Genomic DNA, 14,115 nt, shown 5'->3' with positions numbered 1-14,115 from the left:
GAACAAAGCATTATCTTGAAGTATGTATGCTTAAAAACAATAATATGGGGAGGTTTGATGAAGAATAATCAAGTTGAAGCCATTATTTTTTATATTTCCTCTTGAGTTCAATAGGTTATTTAAGTCTTCCGAAGACATTGTGTTGTTATAAACATAAGCGATTTTGAATATTTTTACAATTCAACGATTTTTTTTTCTGCGTGACATCGATATTATGGTTTATTTTTTTGTCAATACAATAAAATGAGAGAGTACAAAAGCGCTGTTTCAAATGAGATGACAATCATATCATAGGCGTAACATAATTTATTTCCGTTCGTTACCGTTTGAGACCGTTTTACCTAGTATAGTTATAAATTCTGTTAGTCGTTTGTAAAATTTATGAAACGTGAACAAAATGAGATTTTTGACGTAGGACTACGTCTTACATTAAATCAGAAAACAGGCCACGTTTTTATAAAATAAAATTAACGTTAATAACTGTTTTTGATACGAACGGATTTTAACGATTTGCACACTAATCGAATCGGAAATTTTCTAAGATTTGTTTTATATGCTATACATTACAATCCCATAGTCTGTATACGGTTTAAATTGATGAAAATTGGAAGCATTCCCATTTCCTCATACATTTGTTCTAACAACAACGAAGGAACAACGAAGAGGGATAGCGAAAAGAAATTATTTGTGAAGTAAACTCCACCCTTGTATAGTATGTGAGCTGTCGCTAGCGTATAAATATTGCATCTCCTCTGAGGAAAATTCTCAATATCTTTCTGTGCCCGAAACAACAAAGCTTATTCTGCTCGTTCTATGTTTTATGTTTCCCTTCGAGCTGTGAACGCTAGCGAATATTAAACTTGGAGTGCATCTGGCATTGCAATTACATCACATTCTTCGTGAGGACACCGACTGGACACCATCGTTGCTGGACGAGCTGGACGGCGAGGGATCGAGTGCCTTTCGCAAGGCAATGGGGGGGGGGGAGGTGTAGTGCTGGAAGAGTAAAGTTTTCCAAGGGCCTTTTTCAAAGCTAGAGACGAATGAACTGAAAAAGTTTAAAATCTCTATAATTCATTACCTGACCTGACCTGCATTGCACTTAACACAACCATCCGAGCCATGACAAAGCAGGCGAAAAAAGTGAAGAGTGCAAATGATTATAGGTCGCAGCTAGCCATCAGTGTTTGGCTTTGTGTGTTTTGCTTGTTTTCTTTGCGCGAAACTTAGAACTTCTTCATTTCCTGTGAATAACACACCTTCGATACTTTTAGCTGCCATTCGTGTTTGCTCTCTTGCGCATCGGCTCCTAGCTTTGTTGACGATTTGACCAAGAGTCGAGAAACGATTTTTCATAAACGGTCATTCTCACGATGTTTCATTTTCATCGCTGCAACTGTGTGCATCTGTTAGACACGTGTTTGATGCTTGTTGAATGAATGAATGAAATGAATAAATGAAATTTCGACGTATTTGCAAATAATATCCGAAATGATAAACCAATAAATAAAAAAAAAAAGATTGCGTAGTCCTACGTCCCAACGTCCCAACGTCCTAAGTTTCTCGGATACAACCCCTCAATTTTTTTTTATCCCATTTGTTTATTTATTTAGACTCAGTAACATTTTAGCTGTAACTGATCCGGATTCTTGTCATGTACATGTTACATGTTTTATCGTATCTCTAAATTGTACATTACACAGTAGCCATTTTTAGGCATAAGGGTACTCCTTCTGCTCTTCCATTGTTCAGATTTTTTTTGTATCGTACAAGAAAATTACTCACACGCTAAAATAGCGTGCAGCGTGTGTGCGCTATTTTGCACGCTATTTACTAATACTAACGAGAGAACCTTTATAGCATACTTGATAAATGTTTAAGCTGGTTGGTTTGAGTTCACGATGGGTACACAATAAACCGTCCATTGATGGGGTAATTACTTTTCTGCATCACAAATCAAATTATCGTCTTCATTTTTCACCTTCGTAAGATTTCGGGTCCTATACAGTTGGACCACCGGACAGCGGAGACAGTTGATATGATCATTGTTGTGTTATTAATAGCACAACATCTCGATGTTTCTTGCAGAGCAGAGCTATTGTATGGATGAATCGATCACCATTCGACCGTGTATCGATCTCCATCGCTGATAATTGTTGCGTGCAAGGATGGTTCCAATCGTATCAAAGAGCACTCGTTGCATTCTCTTATTTGATTCATTCAACGCACACAATAATATGTTTTGAATCACTCATGAAACAGAAAACTGACGCGTCAACGAAAACACTGAATGAACACAGCGCGAGAGTCATCGCTTGGTATCTGTGTGCGTGTTCATCGATGCTCGCTTGTATCATTTCATGATTCTTTCGTTAGTTTCTGCCATCGCTTGACTATCGTTTCCTGATCCGATTGGGTGCTGAGCCTCGAAGCTTTGGATCGAATCGCTTCGTGATAGAGTGGTATCGCTCTCGAACAAGAAATGAATCGCAAGGCAAAAAATTCTACATGTAGTAGAACAAGTAAAGTGCGATGAAAATATAACTTTTCGATGTGCGGTGGGCATTGATAATGCTCGCAGGTTCGCAGCCTATCGGCAAAAGGTCGCACTTATTGAAATCAACTTTTGAGATAAGTTGTAACAAAAATCAATGATTTATCATTAGTAGCGTCATTACTAAGCGAATCATTGGTCGACAGAGCTGTTGTTCGTTCAACTCACGAGACAGAAAGAACTTGTCTACCACATGTCCGGATTCGTTCACTCACTGAGTGGTATCGTATGATGCGAGACCAACACATTGATTGCTGTTTTCGCATACTGAAAAAAAAATTGGATGTATTCGACGATTCTCTCGTCAATCACCAATATTGGTTGCGTGGAAGTAGTTATTCTACAACAACACAAAGATTTTCAATTGAGTGCCCTGAGTTTTGAACTCACGATCGGTCGCTTAGTAAGTGAACGCGCAACCAATGTGACTACGAAGACCGCCATGAACTTTTTCGCCAAATCCCGCAAGGATAGCCCAGGATTGCTGTGGGTTGCACGAATCATCTTTGCTCGTAGAATCCGGTCATATGTTCCACCTCTAGGCCTGATTGGTTTTTCCCGATCCAACGTAAGGGTCTCCCGGTGAAAACGAAAAATTCCCGGCACATATTTCACCGAATGTATGTTTTCCAAATAATTAAAGAAGAACCCTTACGGTGTCCCCGATGATAATTCTACCTTGAAACGAGAAGAAAAGATTGCATTATCACCCTCCTTCGACAATTCAGAAAGCATAATTATTGTTATTTCCTTGCTTTCAAAAAGCTTCTGAATCATTCATTCCACTTTGAGACGTTTTGAAAAAAAAATTCGAGTTACCAATGATCGTGTCAATTTTTTTAAATGAATCATAATCGAGTACAGTTTTGTGTTCTCGAATGTCTTCTATTCACCTTTTATATGTCTATCTTCGACGTTTAAAGATCTGTTAATTTAATTTTGGAATTACTCATAACACGTTTTTTTGTATATCGGATCTTATCTTAATTTTATTGAATAGTGTTCCGGTTACCACCATAATGGAAGCGAAAATGACGAGAATTTGGCTCGGTACTTGACATTTTACGTCAATAATAACTCAATGATTCAAACACAAAACAATTATTGTTTCTAGGGGGTTATGTTAACAAAAACCCAATTTTATGGTATCTGTTCATTTTAAATCATCATTTTAAACAGCGGAAGCAACGTTGTACATTGAATACAACTCTAGAAAATGTTGGTTATAGTTATGTGATCTGAATTCCTGTGAAAATTAGTTCCATCTGACAAGTAATATTTTTTTCCGGCGAACCCACTCCATGCAGAATATTAATCCAAAAAAATCGCTTCCATCTGTCCGCTGAAAAGTGAGGGTTTGGCAATGATTCCCCGCCTCATTCTCGTTTGATCATTGGAAAATAGCCGCTAGTCATCTCAACCAACATTCAGAGGGGTGCCAATGAAATGGTCACGGCCAACCCATTTCCTCCCGAGCACATCATCCTGTGATAGTGAAAGCGGTAGCCAAAACAAACGCTCGATTTATTGGGGCGACCTTCAAAGCCTCACTCACATGTGTAGGTGAACGAGCTTCTTCCCCCACGGCATCACACCTTTTTTCTAGTGTAGGCCCAGTCCGAATCAGATTCACTGCATTCTGGCCCCAGATCAACACCTATTCGCTTTCCATTCTGCGGTAGCAAATGTCCGTATAGTAAAGGCAAGGGCAACCAGAGCATTTGACGTGGATGCATTGCGAGCAACGTCCGATGCCTGTGGTTCACCTAGGACAGAAACAAGCAGGATGAAAATAGAACACAACACCGAGACGACCGTGCGAACTTTACGGCGAGAAGATATAGGCCATAGGGACGCACGAACTGTTTTCAAGTTCAATCTAATGTTGCCATCGCACGCCACAGCAGTCAAAAATCAACGCATCCGATTCGTGGGTCAAGAAACGGTTCATCCACCGTACCTCTCTACGGATCGGTATTTGGTGGAGATGTTTGTTTGAATCAACAACATGAAAATAGCACCCTCCGACGGTCTCACCTGACCACTTATGTGAACTCAAGATATTTTCGAGCAGGTTGACGACATGATCACGCACAAAGTAATTTCCGTGCGCTCACCGGATGCTAGTCGCCAAATCAGCGACAGTTGATAACAACCAGAGACAGGTTTAATTTTAGCTCCACTTGCTGATTTTATATCTAACTTTGCGAGAAGCTAAATATAGCGCGGCGCTTTCTGCAGCATGATTAATGAGGTCACAGTTTGTTTTGGGGAGAAATTTATTTGTCGAACTGTTTAGTGGTTTTAGCTGTTAAACCAAATTGCACTGACACCAATCTTTTTCAATTCCTGTGGTGTCATAACTTAAAAAATGAGCATGGATATGAAGAGAATTCTGTTTACAAACGATACATCACTGCACTTTACTCGCCGCCATTTGTTTGAAATGACCAATTGCTTGTGCGCTCGCCATTGCCAGAAAACTGAAAGAGGACGGGTCATTTGTTCCAGCGTGGGAGTGTAGAGATTTCATTGCTGCCATTCGTTCGAAAAATATTGCAATTATCATGCACAAGGCAAGTGCACCTTTTGAAGGTTACATTTCTCATCGAGAATTTCGAATTCCTTTAATGCGTTCTGCACATTCCGGAATGAAATATTACCACTGTTTGGGGTCTTCTACTCGAAAAATGTGTAATAAGGACAGGGGCTGGTACGGTTTATTCCTGATGAGTTTCGTCGTAAAATATAGATAGTACAAATTGATTCTTCGAAACAGTGGGATTATTCCATAAGTCCTTCCAGCATGTAGCATAGTTATTTGGTCAAATAGGGTTGGATTTCTCCTCAATAGAGCAGATCTCCTGAAAAAGTTAACCGGTTATGAACTAATAAGTTCATGTTATTTTTCCAAGTTTGGAGGTGGAAGTTTGATTATTTGGGAAAAAATCTCCCGAAGCGAACCAGTACAGATGGCTCTTCCACCAACATGAATGAACAATCAAGAGGGCAACTAAGAACATGGGAACAATTTGCTGCTAAAACCTTCGAGATGATTGGATATTGAAACAGGTTAACGCATCAGCCCATAAAAGTATTGCGAACATCCCAAGGTTGGTAGCCTAGAATATTTTTTGGTATGTTTGCCAAACCTGTCGGTACATAGTTAGGCAACCTGAAATAATTCAGTCGATTTTTTTTCCATGTTCCATGTTTGACATTGTTTGCCACTGTTGATAATTTAATAGTGGCAAACAAAATAGTGTTTGTCTCGAACCAAACTTCACAGATCGGTGAAAATATCTAGAGCAACACGATAAGGAGTGTGAGAAGGAACCTCGTTCATCAAACTACATGACAAAACTGGAGCAAAATCTGTCTGAAAGGCCCTCGTTATCGAAAGAGAAAGTCGATGATCAGTTTACAAGAATAATAAATAAATTCAAACAAATGAACATATTTGTGGCAAAAAAAACATGTCAAATTAGTATAAATTTGGAGGAATTTGTTCCCTGTTTAGCTTGATCAGTAAAATATTTTCAAGGGTTATTTGGTCGGGGTTCTGCCAAAACGAACCAAGCGCCATTTTTTTCAAAATTGAGTTACATACACCATTGGATGCAGAAAATAATAATCTATCGGCTGTAAAATGACCATGTCATTCGGACAATTGACAATAGTTCCAAACGAAAAATTCTGTGTAGCAGACTGTAAAAAAACGAATTTTCATTCAACCAAAGCGCACCATAAACCCATAATATTTTTTTTTATAAACAGCAAAAGTGAGTCAATATATATACCATTCATGGAATTGGATATTGCGAACAGATGTTAGAACATCGCAAAATGACGATCGATATGACTTTTAACCATTTTACATGAGTAAAAGAGTATAAGTTGAAATTGTCTGGTTTTTTTTTTCGATTAATAAATCATGCAATTTTCAGGAGAACCTCAATATATTTTAATTCCCGTTTGATCCTACACATTTTGCCCATCTATCAGGCAAATTGTAGATTCCTTTCTGTGCGGTTATTACCACTCAGACCCCAGCCATTTTTTTGACAAGTTCCAGACAGTCGCAGAGAACCCAACTTACCTCATCCGTAGTCCGAATACGAAAGAGGCCGAAAATTCGCGTTGACGGCGGAATGGTGTCGACATCTGGATACGACATTAGCTTGTATGAGGTCAACTCTTCTCTATCAGATTAGTCGACCCTAATGCAGTTTCAAATAACTAAAATTAGTATGGAAATTATTACGTGGCGTTATTTATCTAACAGAAATACGTTGTTTTGACCCCAATTTAAACTTTTTTCTATGAATTTTTAGATATTCTCACCAAAACTTACCATTATAATATAACATTATCTTTCATAATTTTTATTTTAAAAGTGTGTTCATTTCTTCTGCAAGCCCATATTGTCACGCCCACTCCCCCATTTCGTAATAAGAAGCTCAATGCCGTCAACGCGGATTCGTGCTGAGTGATTCGCGATGACAGTGCGCCAGTGCCGACGTCTGGTGGCGAGCTCCAATTAGGGGCATAATTTGGGTTCCAAACTCGTCAGCGAAATCGCTATCAGATGGGATGGCACGGAACCTGTTTTCAAATGTTAAAATTTGAATGAAAATTGTCACACCATTATTCATAATTTTAACGTTAAAAACGTGTTTATTCCGCTTGGAAAACAATTATTCTTTCACGCTCCCCTAAACTAGTAAACGAAGTTCAATGCCGTCAACGCGGATTGGGTGAGATGATGCAGGGCTGGGGCAAACTTCAAAGCGGGCGAAATATGGGTGATATTATACATTATACATTACTATACATTCTATACATTTTTTTTCCGACGAATACTATTCGTCGATCCATTTTTATGTTGCTTTGCAAAAGCAAAGAGATGACAGTCTGGCGGGAACAGGATTGGAGAATACGGCGGGTGCAGTGTTTGCCGATTAATCATTTGACTGGATAATTCGCTTTCGTTTGTTGAAATATGATCTTACAGATGTCTTCCAACCAAAATGATCGGTGCAGAAAGTTTGTATTCTTCTTTGCCTCTAACTCATTACATGTCGATTCTCTCCAACATGAAGCAACAGAAACATACGGACTACGCAAAGCGAATGATTCATGTTTAGTTACTGCAACAGATCCTGACGCATAATTGTCAGCAAGTGCAACACTATGTGAATATTCAGCTGGCTAGATAATCAAGGAATGGTAGTCGGATTGTATTTTTAACCCTGCTATTTCCATTTTTGACCCTGCTATCCCTTGAAATATATTCATATAGATCACAAAAGTTTACCTAATGATGACATTATTATTTATGTATCATTAATCGCTCTGCACTTGTCTGTACAGCGTTATTCACTTTAGCTAGAGGCGATATATGCGTCGATACGATTGAGCCTTCTTCTTCATTTGACTGCAATAAAGCTATTTTACAAATACATATTTATGGTAAAAAACTAAAACAATGTTTCGTCACATTTGTTACAAATTCCGAATACCATTTTTGCCACTGACTCATTATCCGAACACTTTTGTCTCAAATTCCGAACAGCGAAAATTTATTTAAAAAAAAATCATAACTTTTGAATTACTGGACCGATTTATTTGATCGATATATCAAATCAAAGCCAATTAGCTAGTTTTTTTTTGAAAAATATTATATTCACAAAAATTGTGTTTTGTTTCTGTAATTATTGATTTTATTTGCTTTTTATAGGTTCTATGGTTTCGGGGCCAATGGCGCTATATTTTTAACATTTTTTCTTGAGAGCTGAGGTTTTTTTTTACATAACATATCTGAAAAACAGAGCTGTGATTTTTTTCGTTTTTGAGTTATGATTTTTCAAAGTTGAGATGTTTTGATTGTGGTAGCTTATTGGACAGAAGATAGGAATATGGGAAATCTAGTTTTTCTGCAAATCAATTTTTTTCAAAAAAGACCGGCTAATTGGCTTCAATTTAAAATGTCGATCATCTGAATCGGTCCAGTAGTTCGAAAATTTTAAATTTTTGAAAAAAGTCAACACTTAAGCTTTGTTGGCTATTAAACAGTGTCTCGTTATTCAAAATGGTACTCTTTCGCGAAGTCAAGAAAAAACACTTATTTATTTTGGATACGATAAGCTCTATTGTATCCAAAATAAATTTTTCATTTCACTACAATAAAATTTATTTATAAATAAATATTCATGGTGAAAAACTAAGCAATATATCACTGACTCGAATTCCGAACAACAAAAATGCAAATGATATGTTCCGCGTATCTTTGGAAGTTAAGGTCCATGAAAGGGGCTATATACATATGCCAGGTGACAGTTTAAGAGAGTGGGGGCTGAGGCCTTGGTCACATATATGACACCAAGCGCCCTTTATGAGGCAACGTTCAGGTCCGAATTCTTTGGGAATCGCTAACGATTTCATACGTCATTCCACACAATACCTGATTAAGCAAATCAATTTTACTCTCGTTGGTTTACGTCTGCGACCAACGTTTTGATGGAAAAGAGCTTACAAACATTTGTTAACAAATGGTCTTCTTATATTGTTACTCCAGAACTGGATTGTACTTGTACCCCTATTTGTGAACTATTGCTGTATTTCCCTGAAAATAGTGTGATCAACATATTCTGTTCGGATTTTTAATCATGCGTCGAAACTTGATTTAAATTCCGAAACTACTTAAAAGCTACTTTTAATGAAGATTTCTACATTAATCCCATTTGTTCATCTATGCATAGTAGATACTTACCTTTTCTAGCATTTAACATGGAAACAATAAACAAAATAGTCGAAGAAACTACAAAAAGTGAAAAATTAACGATGCTTGTTTTTTAGAAAAGTTGCTAACGCAAACATTTTATCATTGGTTTTGACAGTCACATTTTTCGCAAATGCTTAATATTATAAATTATAGGCTGTATCGATGCCTAGAATTGGTTTTGAAATGAAGCCTATAACACAAAGAATAAACAATGTGAGGGTTTTGATTTTTCAATTATTTATAACATTAAAGTTCAGTAAATTTACATTTAAAAATGAAGTGTTCGGAATTTGAATCATGCGTAGAAACTTGTATCATATTCCGAACACTACTTCAATACTAATTTTAATGAAGAATTCTGCATAAAATATCATTTTTCTCATCCACTTATTGTAGATTCTTACCATTCTTAGCACTTAACACGAAAACAGCTAACAAAATAGTTGAAGGAACCACAAAAAATTAATAAATGACGATGCTTGTTTTTTACAGAATTTTCCAACGCTAACATTTTATCATTGGTTTTGGTTGTCAATTTTTTGCAAATGCTCAATATTATAAATCGTAGGCTGTATCGATACTTGTGATAGATGTAAAAATGAAGGCTATAACCCAAAGAATGTCAGGGTTTTGTTTATTCAATGATTTATAACATTAAAGTTCAGTAAATTTACATTCGAAAATGAGGTGTTCGGAATTTGAATCATGCGTACAAACTTGATTCATATTCCGAACACTACTTCAATACTATTTTTAATGAAGATTTCTGCATGAAATATCATTTTTTTCATACATTTATTGTAGATTCTTACCATTTCTAGCATTTAACATGAAAACAGCAAACAAAATAGTCAAAACAACTACGAAAATTGAAAAATGAACAATGCTTGTTTTTTTTACGGAATTTTCTAAGGCAAACATTTTATCTTTGGTTTTGACTGTCACCTTTTTGTACATGTTTAAAATAATAAATTATAGGCTGTATCGAAACCTGTGAATTATGTCAAAATGAAGCCTATACCCCAAAGAATGTCTGTGTTTTCATTATTCAATTATTTATAACATGAATGTTAAGTAAATTTACATTTGAAAATGAAGTGTTCGGAATTTGAGACTGTTCGGAACATGAGACAAAACGGTACACCCCTTTCCTTCTGAGCCCTTCGATTATTCAATTCCTTTTTCGATTTCCGTTATTTTTTTTTCCTAATGGAAACGCACCTTAATACGTTGCCTCTTCCATGACTTGTCATGCGTTTCCATAAAGTTGAGGAAATTCGCCAAAATGCAGGCAACCCGCGGCCCAGCGGTGGAAGTTCGAAACGCTATATTTGAAGTTTCTAGTTGGAATTTAATTTCCCTTTTTCCAGGCCCAACAGAAAACGCCGTCGGCTTCACAAATTTTTAATCGCTCGCGCCAAATTTTGCAACTCTCGGAAACCGCACTTGGTGAAGCGAAAATTTTCCCGCCGCAAGACATACCTCCAAAGAATTCGCTAACAAGCAGCGCACATACTTCGGTGCGGATCCCTTCAAGATAAAACTACCCCCTCCCCTGCAACCGAACCTCCGCGGCACACTCATATTATGGTGAAGGAAGCAAGGAAAAAGCCATTTTGCCTCGCTAAAATCGCACACTCGGTGGAACGTGAAACTCGATAAATTTAATAAATCTTAACTTTGAAACAGCGCCTCGAGTGGATTATCTGAGGCTTCTTCTGGCGAAGTGCGCCTTATTAGAAAATTGTTGGCTTGTGTCGGGGAAAAACGAGGCGCTGGAAAAAGGGTGGGAGTGAGGATGGCTGGATTGTGCCTATAGCTTCGCTGTTTTCCGACAGGCATTTCAGCTTCATTTTCTTTGGTAATGGAGGAGTGGAATTGGGAGGAGTCATTTTCCTTCGCAAAGCAGAAATAATGTATTCAAATATAATTAGTTTTAACCCCCAGTAGGGGGGAAGCTTTCCAAATTTTCAAAGTTCGGTCTCTCTCTTCGACGAATAAATATCGCTCCCAGTTTTCCAACGTTAATCCTCACAAGTGCTGTAATGGAATGGTGTCTCGCGGAGTTCGAGGATTCTTTCCCATGATGTCAACGATGTTTGTAGGGAGGAAAAATGGGGTCGCCCACTAAAAAAAATATTTCCTAATAGAGGATTTTTAGCGCGATTGTCGAATTTTGGCACATTCAGATAATGTCAATGTCAATCAATTCCGAATGAGCCTAAAAATAATCTGTACCCTATCCAGAAATAGGGAGAACTGGCAGCTGCAAGCTTTTCCGTGTGGTGATAGCCCTTAATACTTTGAAGATGGTGCTTTTCGCTCGGTTTTCAAAGATTTTCTCATCGTCAGCTGCTGCTATCGCTAGTGTATTTTCCATCTGGTGCTTCCCGTGAAGTGCTTTGTATACAAACTATACAATTCTCAAGATTGAAATTCAACGAGAATTCACGCGGTAATTTTCAGTTTTTGGAAGCATATTTGTTAATTGGAAATGTATGTGCACATTAGATTGAAACAAAATGTGAAAAGCCACAATATGTCGTAAAACCCAGAACCCTTCTTCAGATGTTGGCTCGTGCGCGATCCCGTTGTTCACTTTCATCTCGGGATGTAAGAACATAAATATGCCAAAGATAGGCACGCGCGCATCATTTTTCTTCCCTGATTTGTATTTTCATCTACTCAAGAACATTCTCCCTACCTTTGAAACGAATCTTCTTATGGCTTGTATGAAAATAAAAAAAAAGAGATTCTGCTACCCTCTTCCACTGCTGGCAGCATGATTTATCCTTGTGGGCCGCATAATCCCTGCCAATGCTGGTACCACGTTTTTCGGGTACCTGTCTTCTCGCGTGTGCGTCGTTTGCGATGGGATGAGTAGCGGAGAAGAAATGGCTAAGAAATTTAATTTATTCATGGAAGCATCTTCAATGTCTCGCTCCCCTAAATCTTTCAGATTTTCTATGGAATGAGGAGGGGAATGAGTTCGGGATGTTTGGCAAAGCAAGTTGTTACGGTGGAGATGACACACGTTCAGAAAAACTACGTGACGTTTAGGAAGAGGCGCTACGAATACGATGCTCCAAACAATGGTTTCGAAACACTGCAGAAAATTATAAACATTAAAACAATTAAAATTGTTAATAGTTTAACATATAGCAGAGTTGACAACCTTCGATGATAGTTTGTTGTATTGGATTCGCGTTTTCAAAATGTGTCAGATTTTGTCAACAACACTGATACAGCTACCAGTCGGTAGCGAGGTTCCCAAACGAGTTTTCTTAAAAATTCAGGTTAAGTTATCCGAATTGGCCCCTTTCAAGACCAGAATTGAATAAACTGAGAAAGCTTAAAGCCTCTAGCCATTTTGAAGACGAAGTCGTTAAAAGTGAGGTGGAAAATATCGCAAATTACGATCCACCCATTGTTTACTGCATCGGCTGATGTATGGAACATTAGATTTATATTACACTGGCTGACCCAGCAAACTTCGTCCAGCCCAAAATTTATTTTTCGTTATCACATACACGTTTTCTTGCTAAGCGCACGTTCATGGGTTCAATCGCAGAACTGTTCATTGATTGATCTTCTAATCTACCCTTTAAAATTATATTATACTATAAAATTTCAGTGCTTCTACCAAAACTCGACATAATAATATCAGATTATTTTCAGACACAATTCTCGTGCAAGATTTTTCATCCACTTGCGAATAACATGTTTCTCCGTTACATGAAATAAATGTTTGATACAGAAAATATGACAGAATGAAGACAGCCCTAAATCGGACAATTCCTTTCTCGAGTTTTGCTCTTATCAACACATTCGGCTATCCATTTTTATTTATATAGATAGAAGACGACATAGGAGTGCGTTTTATCACATTAAAATCCATTTCCACTTTCGAACGAGATCAATTTCGTTATCGCAAACATCAAATGGACTAACAACGCTTGTCAATATGTAATTTTAGAAAACATGCGAATTGAATTTATCGAATTTTCCCATTTTCCTTCAGAATGTTCCTAAAATTTTCAATTGTAATGTTTGGTTGAAATATGTGCATTATTTTTATGGGACCCCCTCTCCTTTCCAGAGGAGGAAGGGGTGTCATACCATCATAGAATCATTTCTCGTACCCAAAAGGCCTCACATCCCAAATTTGGCTCCATTTGCTTGATTAGTTCTCGAGTTCTCTCCTCCTTTAGACAGGGGAAAGGAGTGTCAAACCATCATAAAAATATTTATTGCTCCCTAAAACTTCCATATGGCAAATTTGGTTCCATTTTCTTGATTAGTTCTCGAGTTATGCAGAAATTTGTGTTTCATTTCTATGGCAGCCCCCAAATGTTTGAGTCTTGCTATAGTCAACAGCCTTCTTTGAGAATCAGAGTTAACTGTAAAAGATGATGATGATGAGTTGAACACAGGTGTTGAATGAAGAAAATTCATTCACCTCTATGACTTAAAATTTTATAAATTACTTTTTCAGAAGCTACTATAAATACAAAAACAAAATGCTTTTTTTTGCAAATATAGTATATTTTTTTCAAAAACCAAGCTGATTGGCTTCAATTTGATATGTTCATCATCGAAATCGGTTCAGTAGTTCAAAAGTTATGATAGACACGACAACATAGTTTTACAGCATGACAACATCAGACCATCTGTCAACATGGATTTGTCTATACTTATTTAGCAAGTGTGAGCTGGGAGGTTCGACCTTACCCGGTGTTTACTCCAGGTATTGCTCTCCCACATTATTATTTGTTTC

The 14,115-nt window shown here is 37.4% G+C and overlaps 1 protein-coding gene across 7 annotated transcripts in view; it reads right to left on the bottom strand.

The window, feature by feature from the left end:
• LOC129764585 (PDZ and LIM domain protein Zasp) overlaps positions 1 to 14,115 on the bottom strand; it is a 117,804-nt gene that overhangs the window by 26,713 nt on the left and 76,976 nt on the right. The gene's annotated exons all lie outside the window — the stretch shown is intronic.

This window comes from Toxorhynchites rutilus, chromosome 2 (genome assembly GCF_029784135.1).
Source record: "Toxorhynchites rutilus septentrionalis strain SRP chromosome 2, ASM2978413v1, whole genome shotgun sequence".
In the NCBI taxonomy this organism is placed as follows: domain Eukaryota; kingdom Metazoa; phylum Arthropoda; class Insecta; order Diptera; family Culicidae; genus Toxorhynchites; species Toxorhynchites rutilus.
Note: the sequence above shows the minus strand (reverse complement) of the source record. Positions and strands in the feature narration are given on the sequence as shown.